Genomic DNA, 17,689 nt, shown 5'->3' on the forward strand with positions numbered 1-17,689 from the left:
CATATCTGTTTTTGTGTAGCACTGTGTTTTTTTATTTTATTTTATTATGACTATGTAGTATATTTGAACACATGGAATGATAATCCTTACAATATTGTTCTTTTTGCTTAGGATTGTTTTGTCTTGTCTTCTAGAACTGTGACTTGACTTTTTTAGTTTCAAGTGAATTTTAGGATAATTTTATTTATTTATTTTTATTCTGTAAAGAAGGAGATTAAGATTTTGATTTGGATTATATTAAATCTGTAAATAGATTTTGGCAAAATGCTCATTTTTCATGATACATGTGCACAGGATTTCTAGTATTTTTCCCTCTCTTTCTCTAGAACAATCTTCTCAACCTTCTTAATGATGCAATTCTTTAATAAAGTTCCTCATGTTATGGTGACCTCAACCATAAAATTATTTTCATAGATACTTCATGAGTGTAATTTTGCTATTCTTATGAATCATAATGTTAGTATCTGTGTGTTTCTGATGGTCTTAGGTAGGCACTGTGAAAGAATCTGTGACCCACAGGTTAAGAACCACTCCTCTACAGGTTTACAGTTTTCTTTATAGAGGTTTTTTACTTTTTAAATAATGTTTATTCCTTGATATTTTATTTTCTCTTAGTCTATTGTGAATGGGTGTTCACGATCTCCTTCTCTGTGTGCCTGTTGTTGGTATGTAGAAAATCTATTGGCTCATGTGAATTGACTCTCCATTCTTCCACATTGCTAAATTTAGTATTTCTAGATATTTTTCTGTTAGAATTTTTGGATCTCTAATGCATACTACCATATCACCTACAAATAGTGGTAATTTGACTTCTTATATCCCTGTTTGTAACCCATTAGTTTCTTTCTCTTGCCATGTTATTCCAACTATCTAGTATTTTGAGCACAATATAAAAAGAAAGGGTCAAAATGGAAATTTCTGTCTCATTCCTGAGTTCAGAATGATTGCTTCAAGATTTTGTCCATCTGGAATCCATTCCATCACAAGTATTAACCTGAATACATCACAGCTTAAAAATGACTGCAACTATTGTTATTTTATGCTAGAAAGTCAGAAAACAAAGTGGATTGCTCTCATGGTCCTGAGAGATGCAGTGTTTCAGGGTGCCATGGGAGGGGCCAGTGGCTAAATGGTACTTCTCCATAAGCATCATGTCCTCTACCTTCAGAACTCCAAGCTTCTCTATAGAATGCCCCCAGAGCTGAGAGCTGCTCAGAGTGTACTCCTGTTGATGCTCTGTTTTGTTTTCTTCTATTAGACTGACTGTGCTTTCTCTCTATTTTTAAGTCTCTCTTTAGGAAACAATTCTGAGATAATATTATTTGAGAACTTTTGGTTCTTGGATATGCAATCTTCAGCCCCCTTGTGCTAATTCACAGGGATGGACTTATGACTGAGTGTTCTCACATTCAGTGGAAGAAATCAAGAAACTATCTCTCTCATTTACCTGTTTAATAAGCATGAAAAAGTTCTGAGTCCTATAATATTGTGGGTAAGACAAAATCCAACCAAAGCACTTTAAATATGTTTATATTCTTAAACAGTAATCCTGGTCACTCACAGTCTTTATTTGAGAGAGATCTAAGCAAAGTACAATGGCATAGAAATCTACAGCTAGGAACCCTTAAGAAGTGGCTTTAATTACAGATTGTGAAAATGATTTTCTCAGAACTCGTGGGACGTGTGACAACAAATTAGGTACATTTCTTCAAAAGAACTAATGTATCTTTGCTGCCAGGAATTTCTTATCTTAGTTCTATAGCCACAGGTAGATTTGTTCTTTGAGAACTTCATTGGGGAAAATGTTACACATTATAGGATACATTATAGGATTCCTGAACACTATAAAATAAAACAAAAAGCCCATTTTTGGCTGCTTAAAATCAGGTTAATTATCCAGCCACAGGAAGGATCTTAGGGACTGAGAAGAAACAATGAAGAATCAAAACATCTTTATCAAGATGTGAAGAGAATCCATGGATATCAATCATAGAACTAAAGTGCATGGACATATTTAACTGATGGATGAAGAGCCTCTGCAGGAAAATAGACTGTACACTGTGTGATAATCATGTAATGAGTGCACAGTGAAGTTTCATTCTGTATCCTTCTATAATGGCTACATCGACAAAAATGTAAATTCCTCTTTCTTCAATGTGGATAAATAAATGTGTTCACACAGAAGAAAAAAAGGTTTTGTCCATTTGGGATGATAATGGCTGTGGAATTCTTGTTTTTGTTTTGTTTTGTTTGAGACAGGGCTTCCTCTGTATTTCTTTGGAGCCTGTCCTGGATCTAGCTCTGTAGACCTCAAACTCGTAGAGACCTGCCTGCCTCTGCTGGGACTAAAGGCATGGGACTAAAGACACAACTATGTTGCTGTCTGTGTAATTCTTGAATATAGATTTTATTGTGTTGAGGGATGCTCCATCTAGTTCTACATGCACTGGGATTTTGTCATGATGACATGTTGGATTTTGTTGAGGCTTTTTCTATTAAGATGATCATGTAATTTTTGTCTTCAACTCAAATTATGTAATTTATTACATTTACTGACTTGAATATTTTAAACCATCCCTACATTTCAGTAATAAAGCCAACTTGATCATGATGTCTAGTCTTTTCAATGTATGTTTGTATTCTGTTTGAAAGTATTTAATCGAATAATTTTGAGTCTATGTTCATCAGCGACATTGGCCTGTAAACTTCCTTTGTAGTGTCTTTACCTAGTTTTGCATTAGAGTGACAGTGGCTTCATAAACAGAGTTTGTGAGTTTCTTCTGTTTCTATTATTTGAATACTGGAGAAAAGGATTCATTGTACATCCCTGCATATCTCATAGAATTGTTTTGATTCCATACAACCCTGAATTTATTCTATCTGGAAGGATTTTTATTACTCTTTTTATCTCATTTTTTATGGGTATGTTTACAAAGTTCACTTAATTTAATATTTGTGGTTTGGATGAATCTAGAAATTCATCTGTTTCTTTATGTTCTCCAGCTTAGTAGAATTCAGTGTTTTTTGTTTTTTAAAGTCTTCCCTTATGATAGTATGAGTTTCTTTGATCTCTGCTAAAATGTTTGCTGTTGGAGTTCTTAGTTCTTTGGACTTCAGACTCTGGTTCAGGTTGAGTTATACTCTTTGTTCTCTTGTTGTCTAGGATTCAGATGGAGATTCGTATTCTCTACAAATGTATGATCTATTATAAAGCAGTCTCTGCTTGTTTCTTTATTTCTCTTTATTTCTGTATCTCTCCTTTCTTATCTTGATAAAGATTTACAGACTTTTTAATCAAAATGATGGTTATTTGTCTGGCTTGAGCTTTTGCTTGTCTTGTGCATGCTTTCAGAACCACTGTAAATTAACCCCCTCCAAAAAAATCCCACTGGTTCTTTTTAGTAATCCAAAGCCTCTGATCTTATAGTCTTTCCTCCTCCTTTTTCTCAATGGTCCCTGAACCATATGAGGAGGGGTTATGATATAGATGTTGTTGAGTTCTATAGTCTTTTATTCTCTGTACATTGGCCAGGTGCAGGATTCTGTGTTATTCACCATCTGATACAAAAAGAAGTTTTTTTGATGAGGGTTGAGAGATGCACTAATCTATGGATGTGAAGATAAGTTGGTTTAATACTTTTTCCATTTAGCAGAATAATAGTAGTGTACTCTCCTCTAGGGCTTATGACATACATAGCCACAGGTTCTTGGCATTAATAATGATGTTAGGTATGGGTTCTCCATCTTGTGGAATGATACCTTAATCTAATCACAACATGTATGCTTACTTCCATATTTATTCAAATTACTTGCAGGTAGATTCCTAAAATATTCTATATCCTATTGCTCTTAATTTTGGCATTATTTATTTGTTCATTAAAAAACTGTATTATAATATTTTGGCTATGATCTAACAAATAAAGCTTTCCTAAGATTAGAGTGCAGAGCTAGCCACACTAGTTAACCATAGAGGCCAGGCAGTGTTGACACATACCTTTACTCCCAACACTCTAGAGACAGAGGGCAGACTGATCTCTATTAATTCAAGGCCACCCTCAGTTACCCCATGTCTTTAATCCCAGCATGACAGAGGAATATAAGGCAGGAGGAGACAGGAGCTCAGTGCAGTCTGAGGCTTGGTAGAGACAAATGCAGTCTGGAGATGCAGCCTGTGGACAGGTTAACCCTTTAGGTATGAACATTGGTAGAGTGAGAACTTTCTAGTGGCTGGCTTCTTTGCATCTCTGATCTTCAGGTTTAATGCCAATATCTGTCTCTGGGTTTTTATTATTAATACCAATTACAATTTATGCTACAAACCGCTAAGGTATCTTTGGATTTTCTCTATGGGAACATTTTGTGGTCTTCAGAGATAATTTGTGTTTGTTTTTGTAAATTCTCTTAGGCCATTAGTCACTATTACACCAGTGGTATAGCAGTCATTATTGTAACAAGAAGGATCGAAGCTGGGTGAGATTGATGATTGCTTTCCTCCTCTGGCAGCATGTATACCACCTTCCAGTATTATAATCGCTAGCCCACAGAGATGAAGCTGCCAGATCAGTGCCAGCTGGATTTCATCATATTGAAAGACTCAAATATGTAATGCCTTCATCAACAGAGTCTTACCACCAACTTCTGGATGGAAACAATATTAGTGGTCTATAATACTTGAGATCTATGGGACCCTGTTAACTAATGACTCAAAAAGAGGTAACCCATGATGGCACTGGGGTTTAATTTGCTAGTTTGTGGTATCTTGTAGATGACATTGTTATATCTTTACAGGATATCTCAATTTAAAATCTTTCTATGCATGTATATGCATATAGTTTAGAAAGCTGCTACAATAGTTAGTTTTCATTTGGCTTTTTCAAAAGATCTTTAGTGTTAGATACCCCTGTCCTTGTTCTCTTCTAAACCCTGTTCTTCTATATCCCTACCCCATTTAATCCTTCCTGTTCCATTATTCCCAGTTTCCTCTTCATGTAATTACATTCTAGAAAGACTTTCAGGTAACTTTCACATTTATTTTGCCATTCTTTGTAACTCCATTCATCATATTTTCAGTAATTATTCTTATTTCATATACTTTTATAATTAATATTATATGAGGAACAATATTTTTAGAATTTAGTAACCTCAAATTATTTTCAAGTTGTTCCTAAGGTTTTTATATTTCATTGATCTCATCATGGGTGCTATTTCTTTGTTAATTAAAACAAAAAAAACTTGATTGCTAATGTGTCTTTGAATTTTCTCTGTTTGAGTATTTTGAGGTCCTCAGAGATCATTTGTATTGCTTTTGTATGTTTCCTTAGGTAATTAACAATGCAGAGTAATTATGAATTTTCAGTTAAGGGTCACACAGATTCCAGGGTTTTGGTTTGTGAGTATAAGGCTGGGGTTGAAACTGCAGGTTCATAGGAGAGCTCTTTTTTTCCTGTTTACTAATATTGGTGAACTCTGGTTATCAACAGGATCTAGAACCATCTTTGCATATGTCTGTGAAAGGGTATCTAACTTGGGTTAACTGAGGTGAGAAGACCCATCCAAAATGTAGGCAGCACTGTTCTGTGGTCTGGGTGCTCAGACTGAGTGAAAAGAAGAAAGGAAACTGAATTAATATATTCATTTCTCTCTGCTTGCAGACTACGGATGCCAGATGACCAGTGGCACATGCTCCTGCTGCTGAGTCTGCTTCATCATAAGGTATCATTCCTCAAGTTGGTTGTGTTATATAGTTTTGGCACAACAACAAGAAAAGTAATTAATGCAAGTTCCAAGGTTTGCACTATGGCATTTCATACCAGGACTATTTTATTATCCTTAATATTTTAAAATCTGCCCCCCCCACTGCGTGTGTGTGTGTGTGTGTGTGTGTGTGTGTGTGTGTGTGTGTGTGAATGTAGGCACATGTGTGCCATGAGTCATATGAAGAGGTAAGAGGACAACCTCAGGTGTAAGAACTCTCCTACCTTGTTCAAGACCATGTCTTGTTATTTTTCTTTCTAGCCGACACGGGAACTTCTGAAGGATTTTCTTGTCTTTCCTGCTTTTCTCCACATAGGAATATAGTGCGTGCATGCTACTGTGTCTGGTTTTCCATAGTATCTGAGGATTTGAACAGCTCCTTACATTTGCACAAGTGCTTTACCCACTGAGTCATCAGCACAACACCATTTATTATTTGTATTCTGCAATAGGCATGAAGTCCTTTGGGACTTCAGCCTAATAAAGGAGAATTTCTCCTTTAAGTGTGACTACTTATATCATACTTATTCTGGGCTGCATCTTCCAAGGCTCATGCAGAGTGAGAACAGAAGATGGGCTCTGGATGAGCAAGAAAAATAAGTAACCATGTAATGTCTATCTGAAAACTTGCCTCATATTATTTTTCACATATTATTTTGTTGGGTTTTGAACCCAACAAAAAATGGAACATGGTTCAATTTAATGTTGAATTCCTAAATAAGTAATTTTACTTAATAAGATATTTTCATTTCATGAAGATAAAACTTTTGACTTTTCTTTCCATTTACCTAGGGAGAAAAGAATCACTCTAATATGCAATTTGGTACTATTTTTGTCTTGGTGATTCATAGTTTAAAAAATCCATTATAAACAATCTCTGAGGATTTTCATTATTGCTCACAAAATTAGCTTATAAAGTTGTTAATGAGCATAGGATGATTGAGAATGATTTAAATATCCTATTAAAATACTCAAGTGGAATTGGTCCAAGTAAGGTCTTGCAGTACTTAATGTAGAAGATAATTACAGATCAAATATTGCACAAAAATTTGAGTTGATTTCCTTGGCCTTGGAATAAACTGTTTTCTTGACATGACATTTACATAAATAATCTTAGAAACAGCATCTGTGTAGATGTGACTGTGCCCTTTATAAAATTGGAGCAAGCAGAAAACATGTACACAATTTCAGATGTGCTGTGTAGGAACAAAGCATTCTGAAAAAAACTGAGTTACTTAGGCAATGCCACTTACCATCTTCCAGGGCATTTAGAACCTGTTTTGAATATTTTGTTCTACCTATTAATTTTTGCTTAGAAATGGTTTTCTCTGTCCTTGAGCAAGGGCAAATTCTCACTGGGCTTAATGAATCATTCAAATGATATGTTTGAGATGATACTTCCACTGACACTTGGAAAATGCCACTGCTGTATCTTTCCTGGTAGGGGACAACAACAAAAGCCCCTCTCACTCTTACAATACTGATAGGTGGACCTCAGCTTTGCACTACCAGGGGACTGTGCCTGCTCTGCCAAGGCCATAATCTTACTGCATATAAGCAACAAATAGTTTGGGAACAGTACCAGGCAAACAAAAAAATGCTCAGGTCCAGGAACAGGTGGGATGTAGCAAGATTCTGCTTTTGATGCTGTCTGTGCACTCTCAGCATTGTGGGCAAGCAGATAGAAATGCATATTCATTTAATACACTTTGAAGGCAGGATTGTTTTCCAATTTAAAAAGATCTATTATCGCAAAATGGTTATGTAACTAACCTAAAATTTCACCTCTCTAACTGTGAATACTAAATAGGTACAGAATTTATTAACTATGTCTAGATTATCTTAGAATTATGTTCCCATGCCATATTTCACGAGACAACAGTGACCAAAGTTGATGACAGTTTACTTTGCAGACACGTCCACAGTTAATTTAGGCCCTGACCTAGACAGCCTTAGTGTTCTTGTCAGCATGAGTAAACTTTTGACAGGCTTCTTTCAGACTTTAAGGCTATGACATCTACTTTTCATAAACCATTTACTTTAGAACACTTGTAGTTATAACTCCCTTTTCTGCCCCTTAAAATATAACTTAAACAGTAAAAAGACTTGCAATTTCTACAACTGAGGATAGTGCCTATGGTACTGGAAGGCTAGGTACTCTGCACACTACCCAGGGAGAAAGGTACCTACCAACCCAGCTACATACCCTTTGTTCTACAGTAGTGATCTGTCTGCAATAGTGGCACAAAACTTGTAGGAATAATCAACTACTATCTGATAGGATTTTAACATCTTAGCACTCTGAGAGGTGCTATAGCAGCCTTTCAAAATTCAAAAAATCAGGTGATATTCCTGACCTTTGTGTATTTCATACATGGACATTTTATTCACTGTAATCTAATTTATATTTTGGGTATTCTGGTACACATTACATACCTTCAAGTATTAAAATAAATCATTGAAGATAGATTTGTGTTTTCCTGGTTGCTCAATACCAATCACATGTACAATAAAAACTGTCTTAAAGAAACTGTAGCTAGTAAATAACTAGAATTCATTGGTGAAGGCAAAGTTAAGATCTGAACCCCTCTCATTCCAGGGCAGGCTTTAGATGTAAGCAGTGGTATCAGTGGTGAATTACATGAGAAGTTTGGGGAAAGATGAGCAAAATTAGAGCACTGCAGGAAACACCTTAGTGAGAAGATGCTGCCCCAGGCTTGTCTGGCTTCACTAGGGACAAAGAATTGTCTTTGTATAAAGAGGCAAATCAGAACCCTGCAATTCTTCCAACATTATACAGTGAAAGCCTTTGAGGAGAAAAACAGTTGTGTACCAGATATCACAGCCCATACTTTGAGATTCATGGTGCTAACTGCCAGCTCAAGGCCGATCATTCCTTCTTCCTTAGTCATAGTGACATCTTTTGTTCATTATAGCAATAAATTAATAAAATATTCAACACACTAATCTTCCTTGTGATATGAGTAGGAACAGAAACTGGTTGGGCAGTTTTATGCCAGAGACCTGGAAAAGTAGCATTTTTGTCTTTAATTGAAGCCAAAAATGGTCTTGTTTCTGAACTAGCTGGATATGAGAAATGCAAGAGTGTTTAGAAACCTAATTTCTTGTCTAGTTTCTTATTATTTTTCTTCTCATTTTTATACAAAATCCCAGTCCAGTTGCCCATCCCTTTTGCTGAACAGCACAAGAAGTTGTCTATTTCTCTCATAATGTCATCAGTGATGTCATTCATCTGTGGATCTTGTGGTCTCAGTCACTGTTTTATTTTTATTTCCCTTTGTTTACAGTTGATGTGTACTCAGATAATTCCATTGCAGTCTGATTCTAATATTTACATTCCCTTGGTCACCTTTCAAGGCTATAAAAATTAGCCAGAAGGGAAAATTTAACCTTTCATCTTCACCTCAACTTGAGCCCATTTCCAAAATGACTTTAGGGTATCAACTTTTGTTCTTTTGGTTGTCTTTTCTTGGGACATGTTTTCTCTGTGTAGCTCTGCCTGGCCTGAAATTTACTCCACAGGCCAGGCTGGCTTCAAACTCAGAGATCCATTTTCTTCTGCCTCCCTGAGTGCTGGTTTTAAAGGCGTGAGCCACCACTGCCAGGCCAAGGGTATCAACTCTTGAAAGAGCAATGTCAAATATCTTGGAGGCCATTAAGGATGAACCTCACCTTTCTATCTTCCTGGCAGCACTGGGAAAGGAAACCTCAGATTTGTACCTCCTTAGGGGCCAAATATCATCTGAACAAGTGGAGGTGCCAGGGCCCTGCTGAGGCTCCTTTTTCCTGATAAAGTAAAAAAAAAATTAGGAAGGCACCAGAGTTCTCTCTTTGGCCCCGAGTGCAGATATAACATTCATATGTGTTCCAAAGATTAGAAAATCACATACTCCTCTAAGAATTAGTCCAGGTAGACCCATCAATCAACTGGTCAAGAAACTAACCCACATGAAAGTTGGTCCACAGAGAAGCTGTTTGACCTGACCACATGCCAAGAATTTGGGAGGAATAATTTTTCTCTTAATGAAATAATGTAATACCTCCCAGAAGTGGCTTCCCCAAAGCAGTGCTTACAGAGTTTCACTGCTAGGACCTTTTTGAGTTCTCTCTAAAGTTCTAACTTAAGTTTATTTTTCTTTCTTTCTCTTTTGGGGATGCTGACCAAAGGACTAAGGATTTTTTTTTTTTCTTGGCACTGAGTCACTTTCCTCTTTCTCTGAAGTTTCTCTGCTCTTCTGCTATTCAGCTTCTTCTTAAGCTTCATTGGTAAACTTGCTAGCTTCCTAAGACCCTAACTAAAAAAAGGGATATCTTCTTCCTTTTATCATTCCTTTCAGTTTTTTTTTTTTTTTTTTTTTTTTTTTTTTGACTGCAGTACACTTCTTCCTCTTGGGCTGGTTCCACTCTCTGTTAGCAAATTTCCTTGGCAGGTATCCCATAGCTCTGGTATCTCCAACATCTTGGGGTCTCTAAGGAAATCCAGGCTTCAGTTTCACAGCTTCACACAATGGCCTCTTTGGGCCCCCGTTCAGGGAAACCCCTGAAGCATGCCTGGCCTCAGTGGCTTTCCTTAGTTGAGAGGCAAATCACATAGTCTTTCTTCTATCCTTAACTTGTGAACCATGTGGCCATATTCGCCAAGTTCTGCTGCTTACCTGGGTAGAACATGGCTCCCTCTTTCCATTATATCTTTACCAGCTTTCTGTTTTTGATGGTTTGCAATACTGCCTAAGCTTGGCTGTCCTGAAACTGGCACTAGACTAGGCTGTCCTCAAACCCAGAGATCTATCAGCTTCTGCCTTCCTAATGCTGGGATTAAAAGGGTGCCTCACCACAAGCTAGTTTCAATCTTTTCTTTAATTTCTTTTCACAACTTGGAAACTTAGCTGGGTGGGTTCTTGCCCTGAAGTTACCATTCCCTTTGTTCCATTTCCTAATCTGTTTACCTTCTTGAACAGAGGATTTAGCTCCATTCCAATTCCTTGTGCTCCTTTCCTCCTCAAATTTTACATTTTGTAATTTACCCTGCTCAGTTCGCTCCTTTTCATTATAAATATCCTTTAGAGTCACCACTAATAAGCATACAATAGTGTCTATACTGGGCTGCTTTGAGATTTCCTCTGCCAAGGGGATTATCCAAAGCTCTTGACTTTAGGCACAGGCAGACTTTTCAGACAAGGGCAAAAGGCAGCAACATTCTTCACCAAAATAATACAAGAATGATCTCTAGGCCACATATTAATATTCTCCTCTGAAATCTCTTGAGACAGCCTGTCACTTCATCAAATCACATTTAGCATCACTGTCTTCCAAGCATCTACTAGTATAGCCCATTAAATGACACTGAAAGTGTTGAACTACTTTTTTAACCCACAGTCCCAAGGTCTGCATTCCTTCAAAGGAAAACATGCATGGTCAGGCCTATCACAGCAACACCTCAAACCCTGGTACCAACTTCTGTTTTAGTTTATTTTGCTCTGAAAAGACACCATGAGCATGGATACTATTATAAAGGCAAACATTTAAGTGTGTGGCTTACAATTCAGAGGTTTTAGACCATTATCAGCGTGGTAGGACATGGCAGACGAGGCAGACATGGTGCTGGAGAACTAGCTGAGAGGCCGACATCTTGCAGGCACACTTCCTAGTAGAGCCACTCTCTTTGGAGCCATTTTTTCTTTTAAAATTCCACACCGGGTAACATTTATAGCTAGGAAATTCAGACTTGTCAGCAAAAATTAAGTGACTTTATTGAGTGTGTTTTCCAGGAAAGCCTTTTCCTTGAATATAAACAAGACAAGCATGGGACAGTGAGGAACATTTGTCACCATAGCGCTTGGAAAGTGCAGGTGGGGGGATTTTAAGTGTGAGGCTAGCCTGGCCTACAAAATGATTACTTGTTTTGAGGAAAGAGGATGGGAGAGAGAGAGGAAGAGAGAGACAGACAGACAGACAGAGATGAGACAGAGACAGAGTAAATGAGAAAATGCCCACAGACTTTTCTCTCTTCTTGTTTCTTTTCCTCCTGGAACTTGATCTAATGCTGTAGTTCAGTGAGAAGAGCCCTTGTTTGGAACCATGAAGAAGGAAGATGCGTGCCGTACATGGTAGAATGAGACATGGTTCTTGGCCTCTGGTGGCATCTCTTTTTTTTTTTTTTTTGAGGAAAAGTTAAATTGTCAATGCTATTATTTGGAGTTTCTCTTCTCTGTGAACAAAGCTTAGAGAATGTGTGTATAGCCCAAGCACCTGTGTCAGACTCAGTCTCTAAAAATGTGTTGTATTATCTTCTATCTGTTGTTTGAAAGCAAAATGTCTAGCAGATGATTTCAAAGATATATGAAAGGTCAAAAAAAAGTTACTCATCTACCTAGTGAACATCTGATCAGAAGGTGTCAGCCAGTAATTACCTTATGTTAAGCCACTGATATTTTGAAGTTGTATATCAGTCATTAATACTGCCAGATAAAGTACTGACAGTCAATAACCATCAACAGATGACTAAATAACAAAAATGTCATATGTTAATACAATAAATTATTATTTAGTTTGGAACTGAGAAGGGTATCTTGCCGTTTGTAGCATGAATATAATATGAAGATGTTTTTCTAAGTGACAGGCCAGTCACTGAAGGACAATGACTTCATTAGTAAACCTAGCTGAAATATCTAAAACAGACCAAACCATGTAAACAGAGATTACAGCAAGAACAATTGCATTCCAGAGGACTGGGGATGGGGATCATGATGATAGTTAGGAATATTGTCAGTTATTGCTCAATAGCCATATGTTTTGTTTTTACAAGATAAATACTTTTTGTTAGAACACACTGATAGTAGTTGAAAATACAGTATTATGTTATAATATAACATAATAACAATATAACTCAAAATGTTCTGGAAGGCCTGTTGAGCTTCAGGAAATGCTCTTTCCTCATCTTTCAGGATGATCAAGTGATTTCTGACCTTAGGTCTATTTATATAGTTTATGGCATTTATTGATGTGTGCATGTTGAACCGTGTGGTTCTGGAATAAAACCCCTTTGTTTATTACCTTAATGTGTTCTCAAATACAGCTTGTAAGTACTTTTTAGAATTTTTGTATTGGTCTATAATTTTATTTTGTATATTTTGGTATCTGGGTGATACTGGCTTTGTATAATTAGTTTGGTAACTATCTTTCTCTTCTGTTTTGTTGAAGAGATTGAGAACTGTTGGTATTAGATCTTTGAATTTTGGTAGAATTCAGTGATAAATTTGTCTAGCTTGGGGCTTTTCTTCATGAGGAGACTTAAAAAAATAAATAACATATTTACTAATTCTTTGAGAATTTTTTTATTTAAAAAATTTCATTTTTACATACTATACCTAGTTCCCCCCTACCCTTCTTCTGCCCCCGTCCTCTTATACCCCCTTTCAACTCTCCCTATCCACTTCTCAGAGGGGATAAGGCCTTCTTGGGGAGTCCTGAGGCAAGATCACGACCCTCCCCAATGTATCAAGGTTGAAGAAGGTATCCCATATTAGATGTAAAGTAAAGACTAACCAGCCTACAATCCAAAACTCCAGAGAAACTAGATAAAAAGGGGAACCCTAAGAGGGACACACTTGGAGGGCCCCAGTAAGTGAAAATAGTTAAGATCTCCTGGAAAAATGGGAAGGGGTTAGAAGGGAGGAGAAAGGGGGATGAGAATATGAAGGATCATGAAGGCCAAGTTGGGGGAGAGCAATGAAAGAGAGATCTTTATAGATGGAGCCATTATGGGATTAGGGAGAAGAATCCTGACGCTAGAGTAATTCTTTGAGAAAAGCATACAATGTAATTTGATCATATTTATCCACTTCCATCTGTATCCCCCTCCCCACTCTCATCTCCCTACTCATCCAACTTTGAGTGTTTTCTTCTTTTCCTACCCCTCTGTTCACTGCAGTTATTACTACAAAAATACTCTAGGAAGTATAGTCTGCCCTGGAAAGTAATCATCTTACCAGAGTCACATAACTAAAAATATATGGATTCTCATTGTTCTAGCAGGTATCAAATGCCAATATCCCACCATTTAGTGAAGGGATCTCGTGCTCCTCTCTCACTCTCCACACTGGGATTTTGTCTGGTTTGAGCTTGTACGGGTCTTGTGCACGATTTACACCCAAAGCTAACAGAACAGATTATCTCCCTCCCACACTTCTCATTCACTGCTTCAGGATGACCATAACATGAAATTAAGTTCCCAAGCATTTCTCTGTTTATTGTAGCCTGAGATGAACATTCTGGAAATTATCTGTTGGGGATCCCTGGGGAGGAAAACACATGGATATGACAGGAAGGGTGTATCATGAAAAAAAAGAGGGAGAGATCCTGCATCTAAGGGCAGTGGTCACATACTCCATTTACTTCTAGTGCCCCCCATTGTTTAAAATATTACGCATCGAGAGAACAAGAAAATGTAGTTTTGTACAAGATGAATAGAGTAGGGGATACTGGTGGGTGGTGCTAGAGCAGTTGACTATCATGACATTATATTATGAATACCTCTTCATAACATTACACCTGCTTCTATAGCCATTTTTTGATTGTATAATGGACCAAGGTACAAATTTATTTATTTCAGCAATATTTTTGCTAGAAATTTGTTCTTCCAATGTATGTTAACATGAAACAATAGCCTATGTTTAGTTTATTTCCTTACTTTTTTATTTAATTAGTATCTGTATTTTAATAGGACTTTTGTGATGATGGGGGGCTAGTTTTATCATTAGTCAAACACTATAAAAACAGGCAAGGTTCTTGGTATGAATTTATATTATACAAAATTATTTTCAAACAAGGCCTTGGGTAATGTTGGTTGTGCTAAAATGATGTTGCAAATGATGTATTGCCTCCCAGTGGATCTTGCAAGTCCATGTTTAGCCTTGATACAACCGAGCTGCTGAATAATATTAGAACAATAATTGCAGAAATCCATTTCTTCCCATTCCTTCCTCTCATATATCAATTTGTGTCTTTATGAAAGTGTATACTGTGGAAGCATCACATTTGAAGAGAAAATAGAGATTTATTATGGCCCAGAAAATTTACAATGAAACTTCCATAATTGTGAAATTGTATGTGTCTAGAAAAAAGATTTACCAGTCTCATAGATAGCAGATGATGTACAAGAGGGGTGACATTTTGTACTGAGCCCATCCTTTTTATTCCTGTTCAGTTTGCTGTCACCAAAGGCCAGTGATTTTATCTCCCAATATCAGTAAAACAGAAGCTTCTGTCCTGAAAGGGTTCACTTGGAAATTTGACATTTGTTGTTGCTTGTCAGGTGTTGTGGAAGATTTTATAAACTTGCACAAGTTCTTGTCCTTTGGTTTAGTTGTTCTATACAGTCCTCTGCTGTGATTTTAGATGCTATCTTGGTCTATTGAAACTTTATAATTAGCTAGCATGATACTTACTACTGGTTTTCTTTCCTGTCTCACTTTACATGTAGCTTTTTCAGAAATTAGTTTATTCATGTCTTAAAATTAACTTTTAAATTTTCTTATTTTAGGATAACTTTTAACTTATAGGCAAATTGCAAAGATAGCATGGAAAATGCTTCCTTATTACTACCACCTTACAGTTGTATATGCTTCATACTCAGTGAGCCAGTGTTGAGCCAGTTTTTGTAACTAAACTCATACTTTCGTCAGGTTTCCTGATATATACTATGTTTTTTGTTTGTTTGTTTGTTTCAGCACACAAACTGAATGGTCACATTTAGCCATACTGTTCCATAATAGGTTTATTTTGGCTGTGACAATTTCCTAGACATTTATTATTTTTGATAATTTTGGCAGTTTTGAAGATTTCTGGTGAAGACTTTTGTAGATGTGTTTTAACTGGGATTGGGCTAAAGTTTTCTTTAAATACAAGAGTTGTGTTTTGAGAGACAGCCCCGCTAGAATTACCATTCTTAACATTTCATGTGAAGAGCCTGACTGATAATATACAATAATGTAACTGATAATGTGAACCATGATCACCTGTCTGAGGTAGTGTTTCGCAGGCTTCCCTATTATTACCCTTCCATACTGTAGTCTTAGTAATGGAGTTACTATGCGCAGAGCAAGCTGCTGCATTGGGAATTGCCAGTGACCCAGCAATTCTACTGTAAAGTTTATAGCCAAAGGAAAGCAAATTGGTGTGAAAAGATACTAAAGTCCCATGCTTTATCATCACAATATTCACAATGACCAGGATACAGGATAAACTTCAGTATTTATCAGTGGATAAGTAGATGACAGATGTGATATGTGGCATTATTCTTTAGAGAATGAAATCTTGATAACTGCAACACTATGAACAAGCTTGCAAGATATTTTGTTATATGAAACATTTCAGGCACAGAAAGATAAATGTTCACATTATAATTTATAGGTGGCATCTGAAAGTTTTGTTCTTATATATGACTGGAGAATGTTTCATGGGAACCAGTGTGCAGTAGGACTGGATAATACTTCCTATTTCCATGCAGTAGAGTAATTAAGGTTGATGATTCTGTATTTCAATGTGACTGCTTTACAGGACTTTAATGTTCCTAACACAAAGAAGCAATAAATATTTCTGATAGAGATGACAATTATATGGATCTGGTCATTAAGTATTGTACATATGTATTGAACTATGATATACTCCATTAGTTTGTACAATTATGAATCAATAAAAACAAAAACAAGCAAGACATGTGCAAGACTTTATCTTCTTGAAGGCAGAATATCAACATATTGGAAGCTTTAATTTGTTTTCATTTCAAATATGTACTTCATTGAAAATTATAAGCTCTTATCTATAAAAAAAAAAGGCACAAAAAACACACTACCATTGCTTCAAATTGAACTGTTTTGTCATAGCCCCAAATTTCAGGATACTAAGACAGGCATTAGTATCCAGAAATCATTGATTAAAAAATTCCATAGGTTTTTTTTTATGTACCATGAAGGTTGATCAATCTTTTTTTCTAAGTTAGTAGCATGTATGTTTAATAATGTAATGTGTTATTTATTTCAATATTTAAATCTCCACCTAGATTGACTGAAGAGAAAAAGGCTTCATGCAGGAATATTTTCCCCCATTTCTCTAGTAGAGTTGTGTGTTGTATATTTCCATTTCTTGGAAGAAATTAACTTTACATTGTTGACACATTTTGACTTTTTATGCAACAGAACTCTCAGGCAGAATAGTGATTTTCCTCTTAACTTGCAGGGCTTTGGATATCATCACAATTGTTTTTCATTCCCCATGGGCATTACCCTAACCCTTGTCACCAAAAATCCCAGTGTAATCTGTTCAATCTTCAGGGACTTCTTTGAATCAAAACCACTAGGAGTGTCTAAATGAGCCTTTCTGGCATCCTGGCTGGTTGTGCACACAGATGAGTTTCCATCAGTAATTGAATCTTTCATTCTGGGCACTGAGCAAGCAACAGTTTTCATGCCAGGTCACTGAAATCTTGGGAATTTGTCTATTAAATAAAATGCAGCAGAAAAGGCAAACCTTATTTTGGCAATAAAGGCTATGGGATATTGATCTTTTTTATTTGCAATTTAATTTTCTGTTTGTAGGTATGTACAGAGTTACACTATCAATTTGTTGTTTGATAAAATTAACCTTATAAATTTATTTTATTTACATTATATGTCTAAGTGTCTCCATATCCTACTTCCCCATGCTCTCATTTGTCTCTGAAATGGTTCTATAAATGATATATAGAACTGAAGGACAGTGGTGAAATTTTGCAAACAGTGAAAGGTGTTAAGCTAAGTTGAGAACATGCCAAGTGTATTTTTAAGAGTTGGTAGATTCTTAACCAACTACTCAGGGTGATGATCTTAGAGAACTACTACGGCTACTTTCTTAGACCAGCTCAGCTCTAACTCCATTA

The 17,689-nt window shown here is 36.4% G+C and overlaps 1 pseudogene; it reads left to right on the forward strand.

Annotated features, from left to right (window-relative positions):
* The first annotated feature begins 940 nt into the window (after positions 1 to 940).
* Positions 941 to 1,455, forward strand: LOC127214992 (vomeronasal type-1 receptor 95-like; annotated as a pseudogene).
* Positions 1,456 to 17,689: the final 16,234 nt, after the last annotated feature.

Source organism: Phodopus roborovskii, unplaced genomic scaffold, assembly GCF_943737965.1.
Source record: "Phodopus roborovskii unplaced genomic scaffold, PHOROB, whole genome shotgun sequence".
NCBI classification, from domain to species: Eukaryota; Metazoa; Chordata; class Mammalia; order Rodentia; family Cricetidae; genus Phodopus; species Phodopus roborovskii.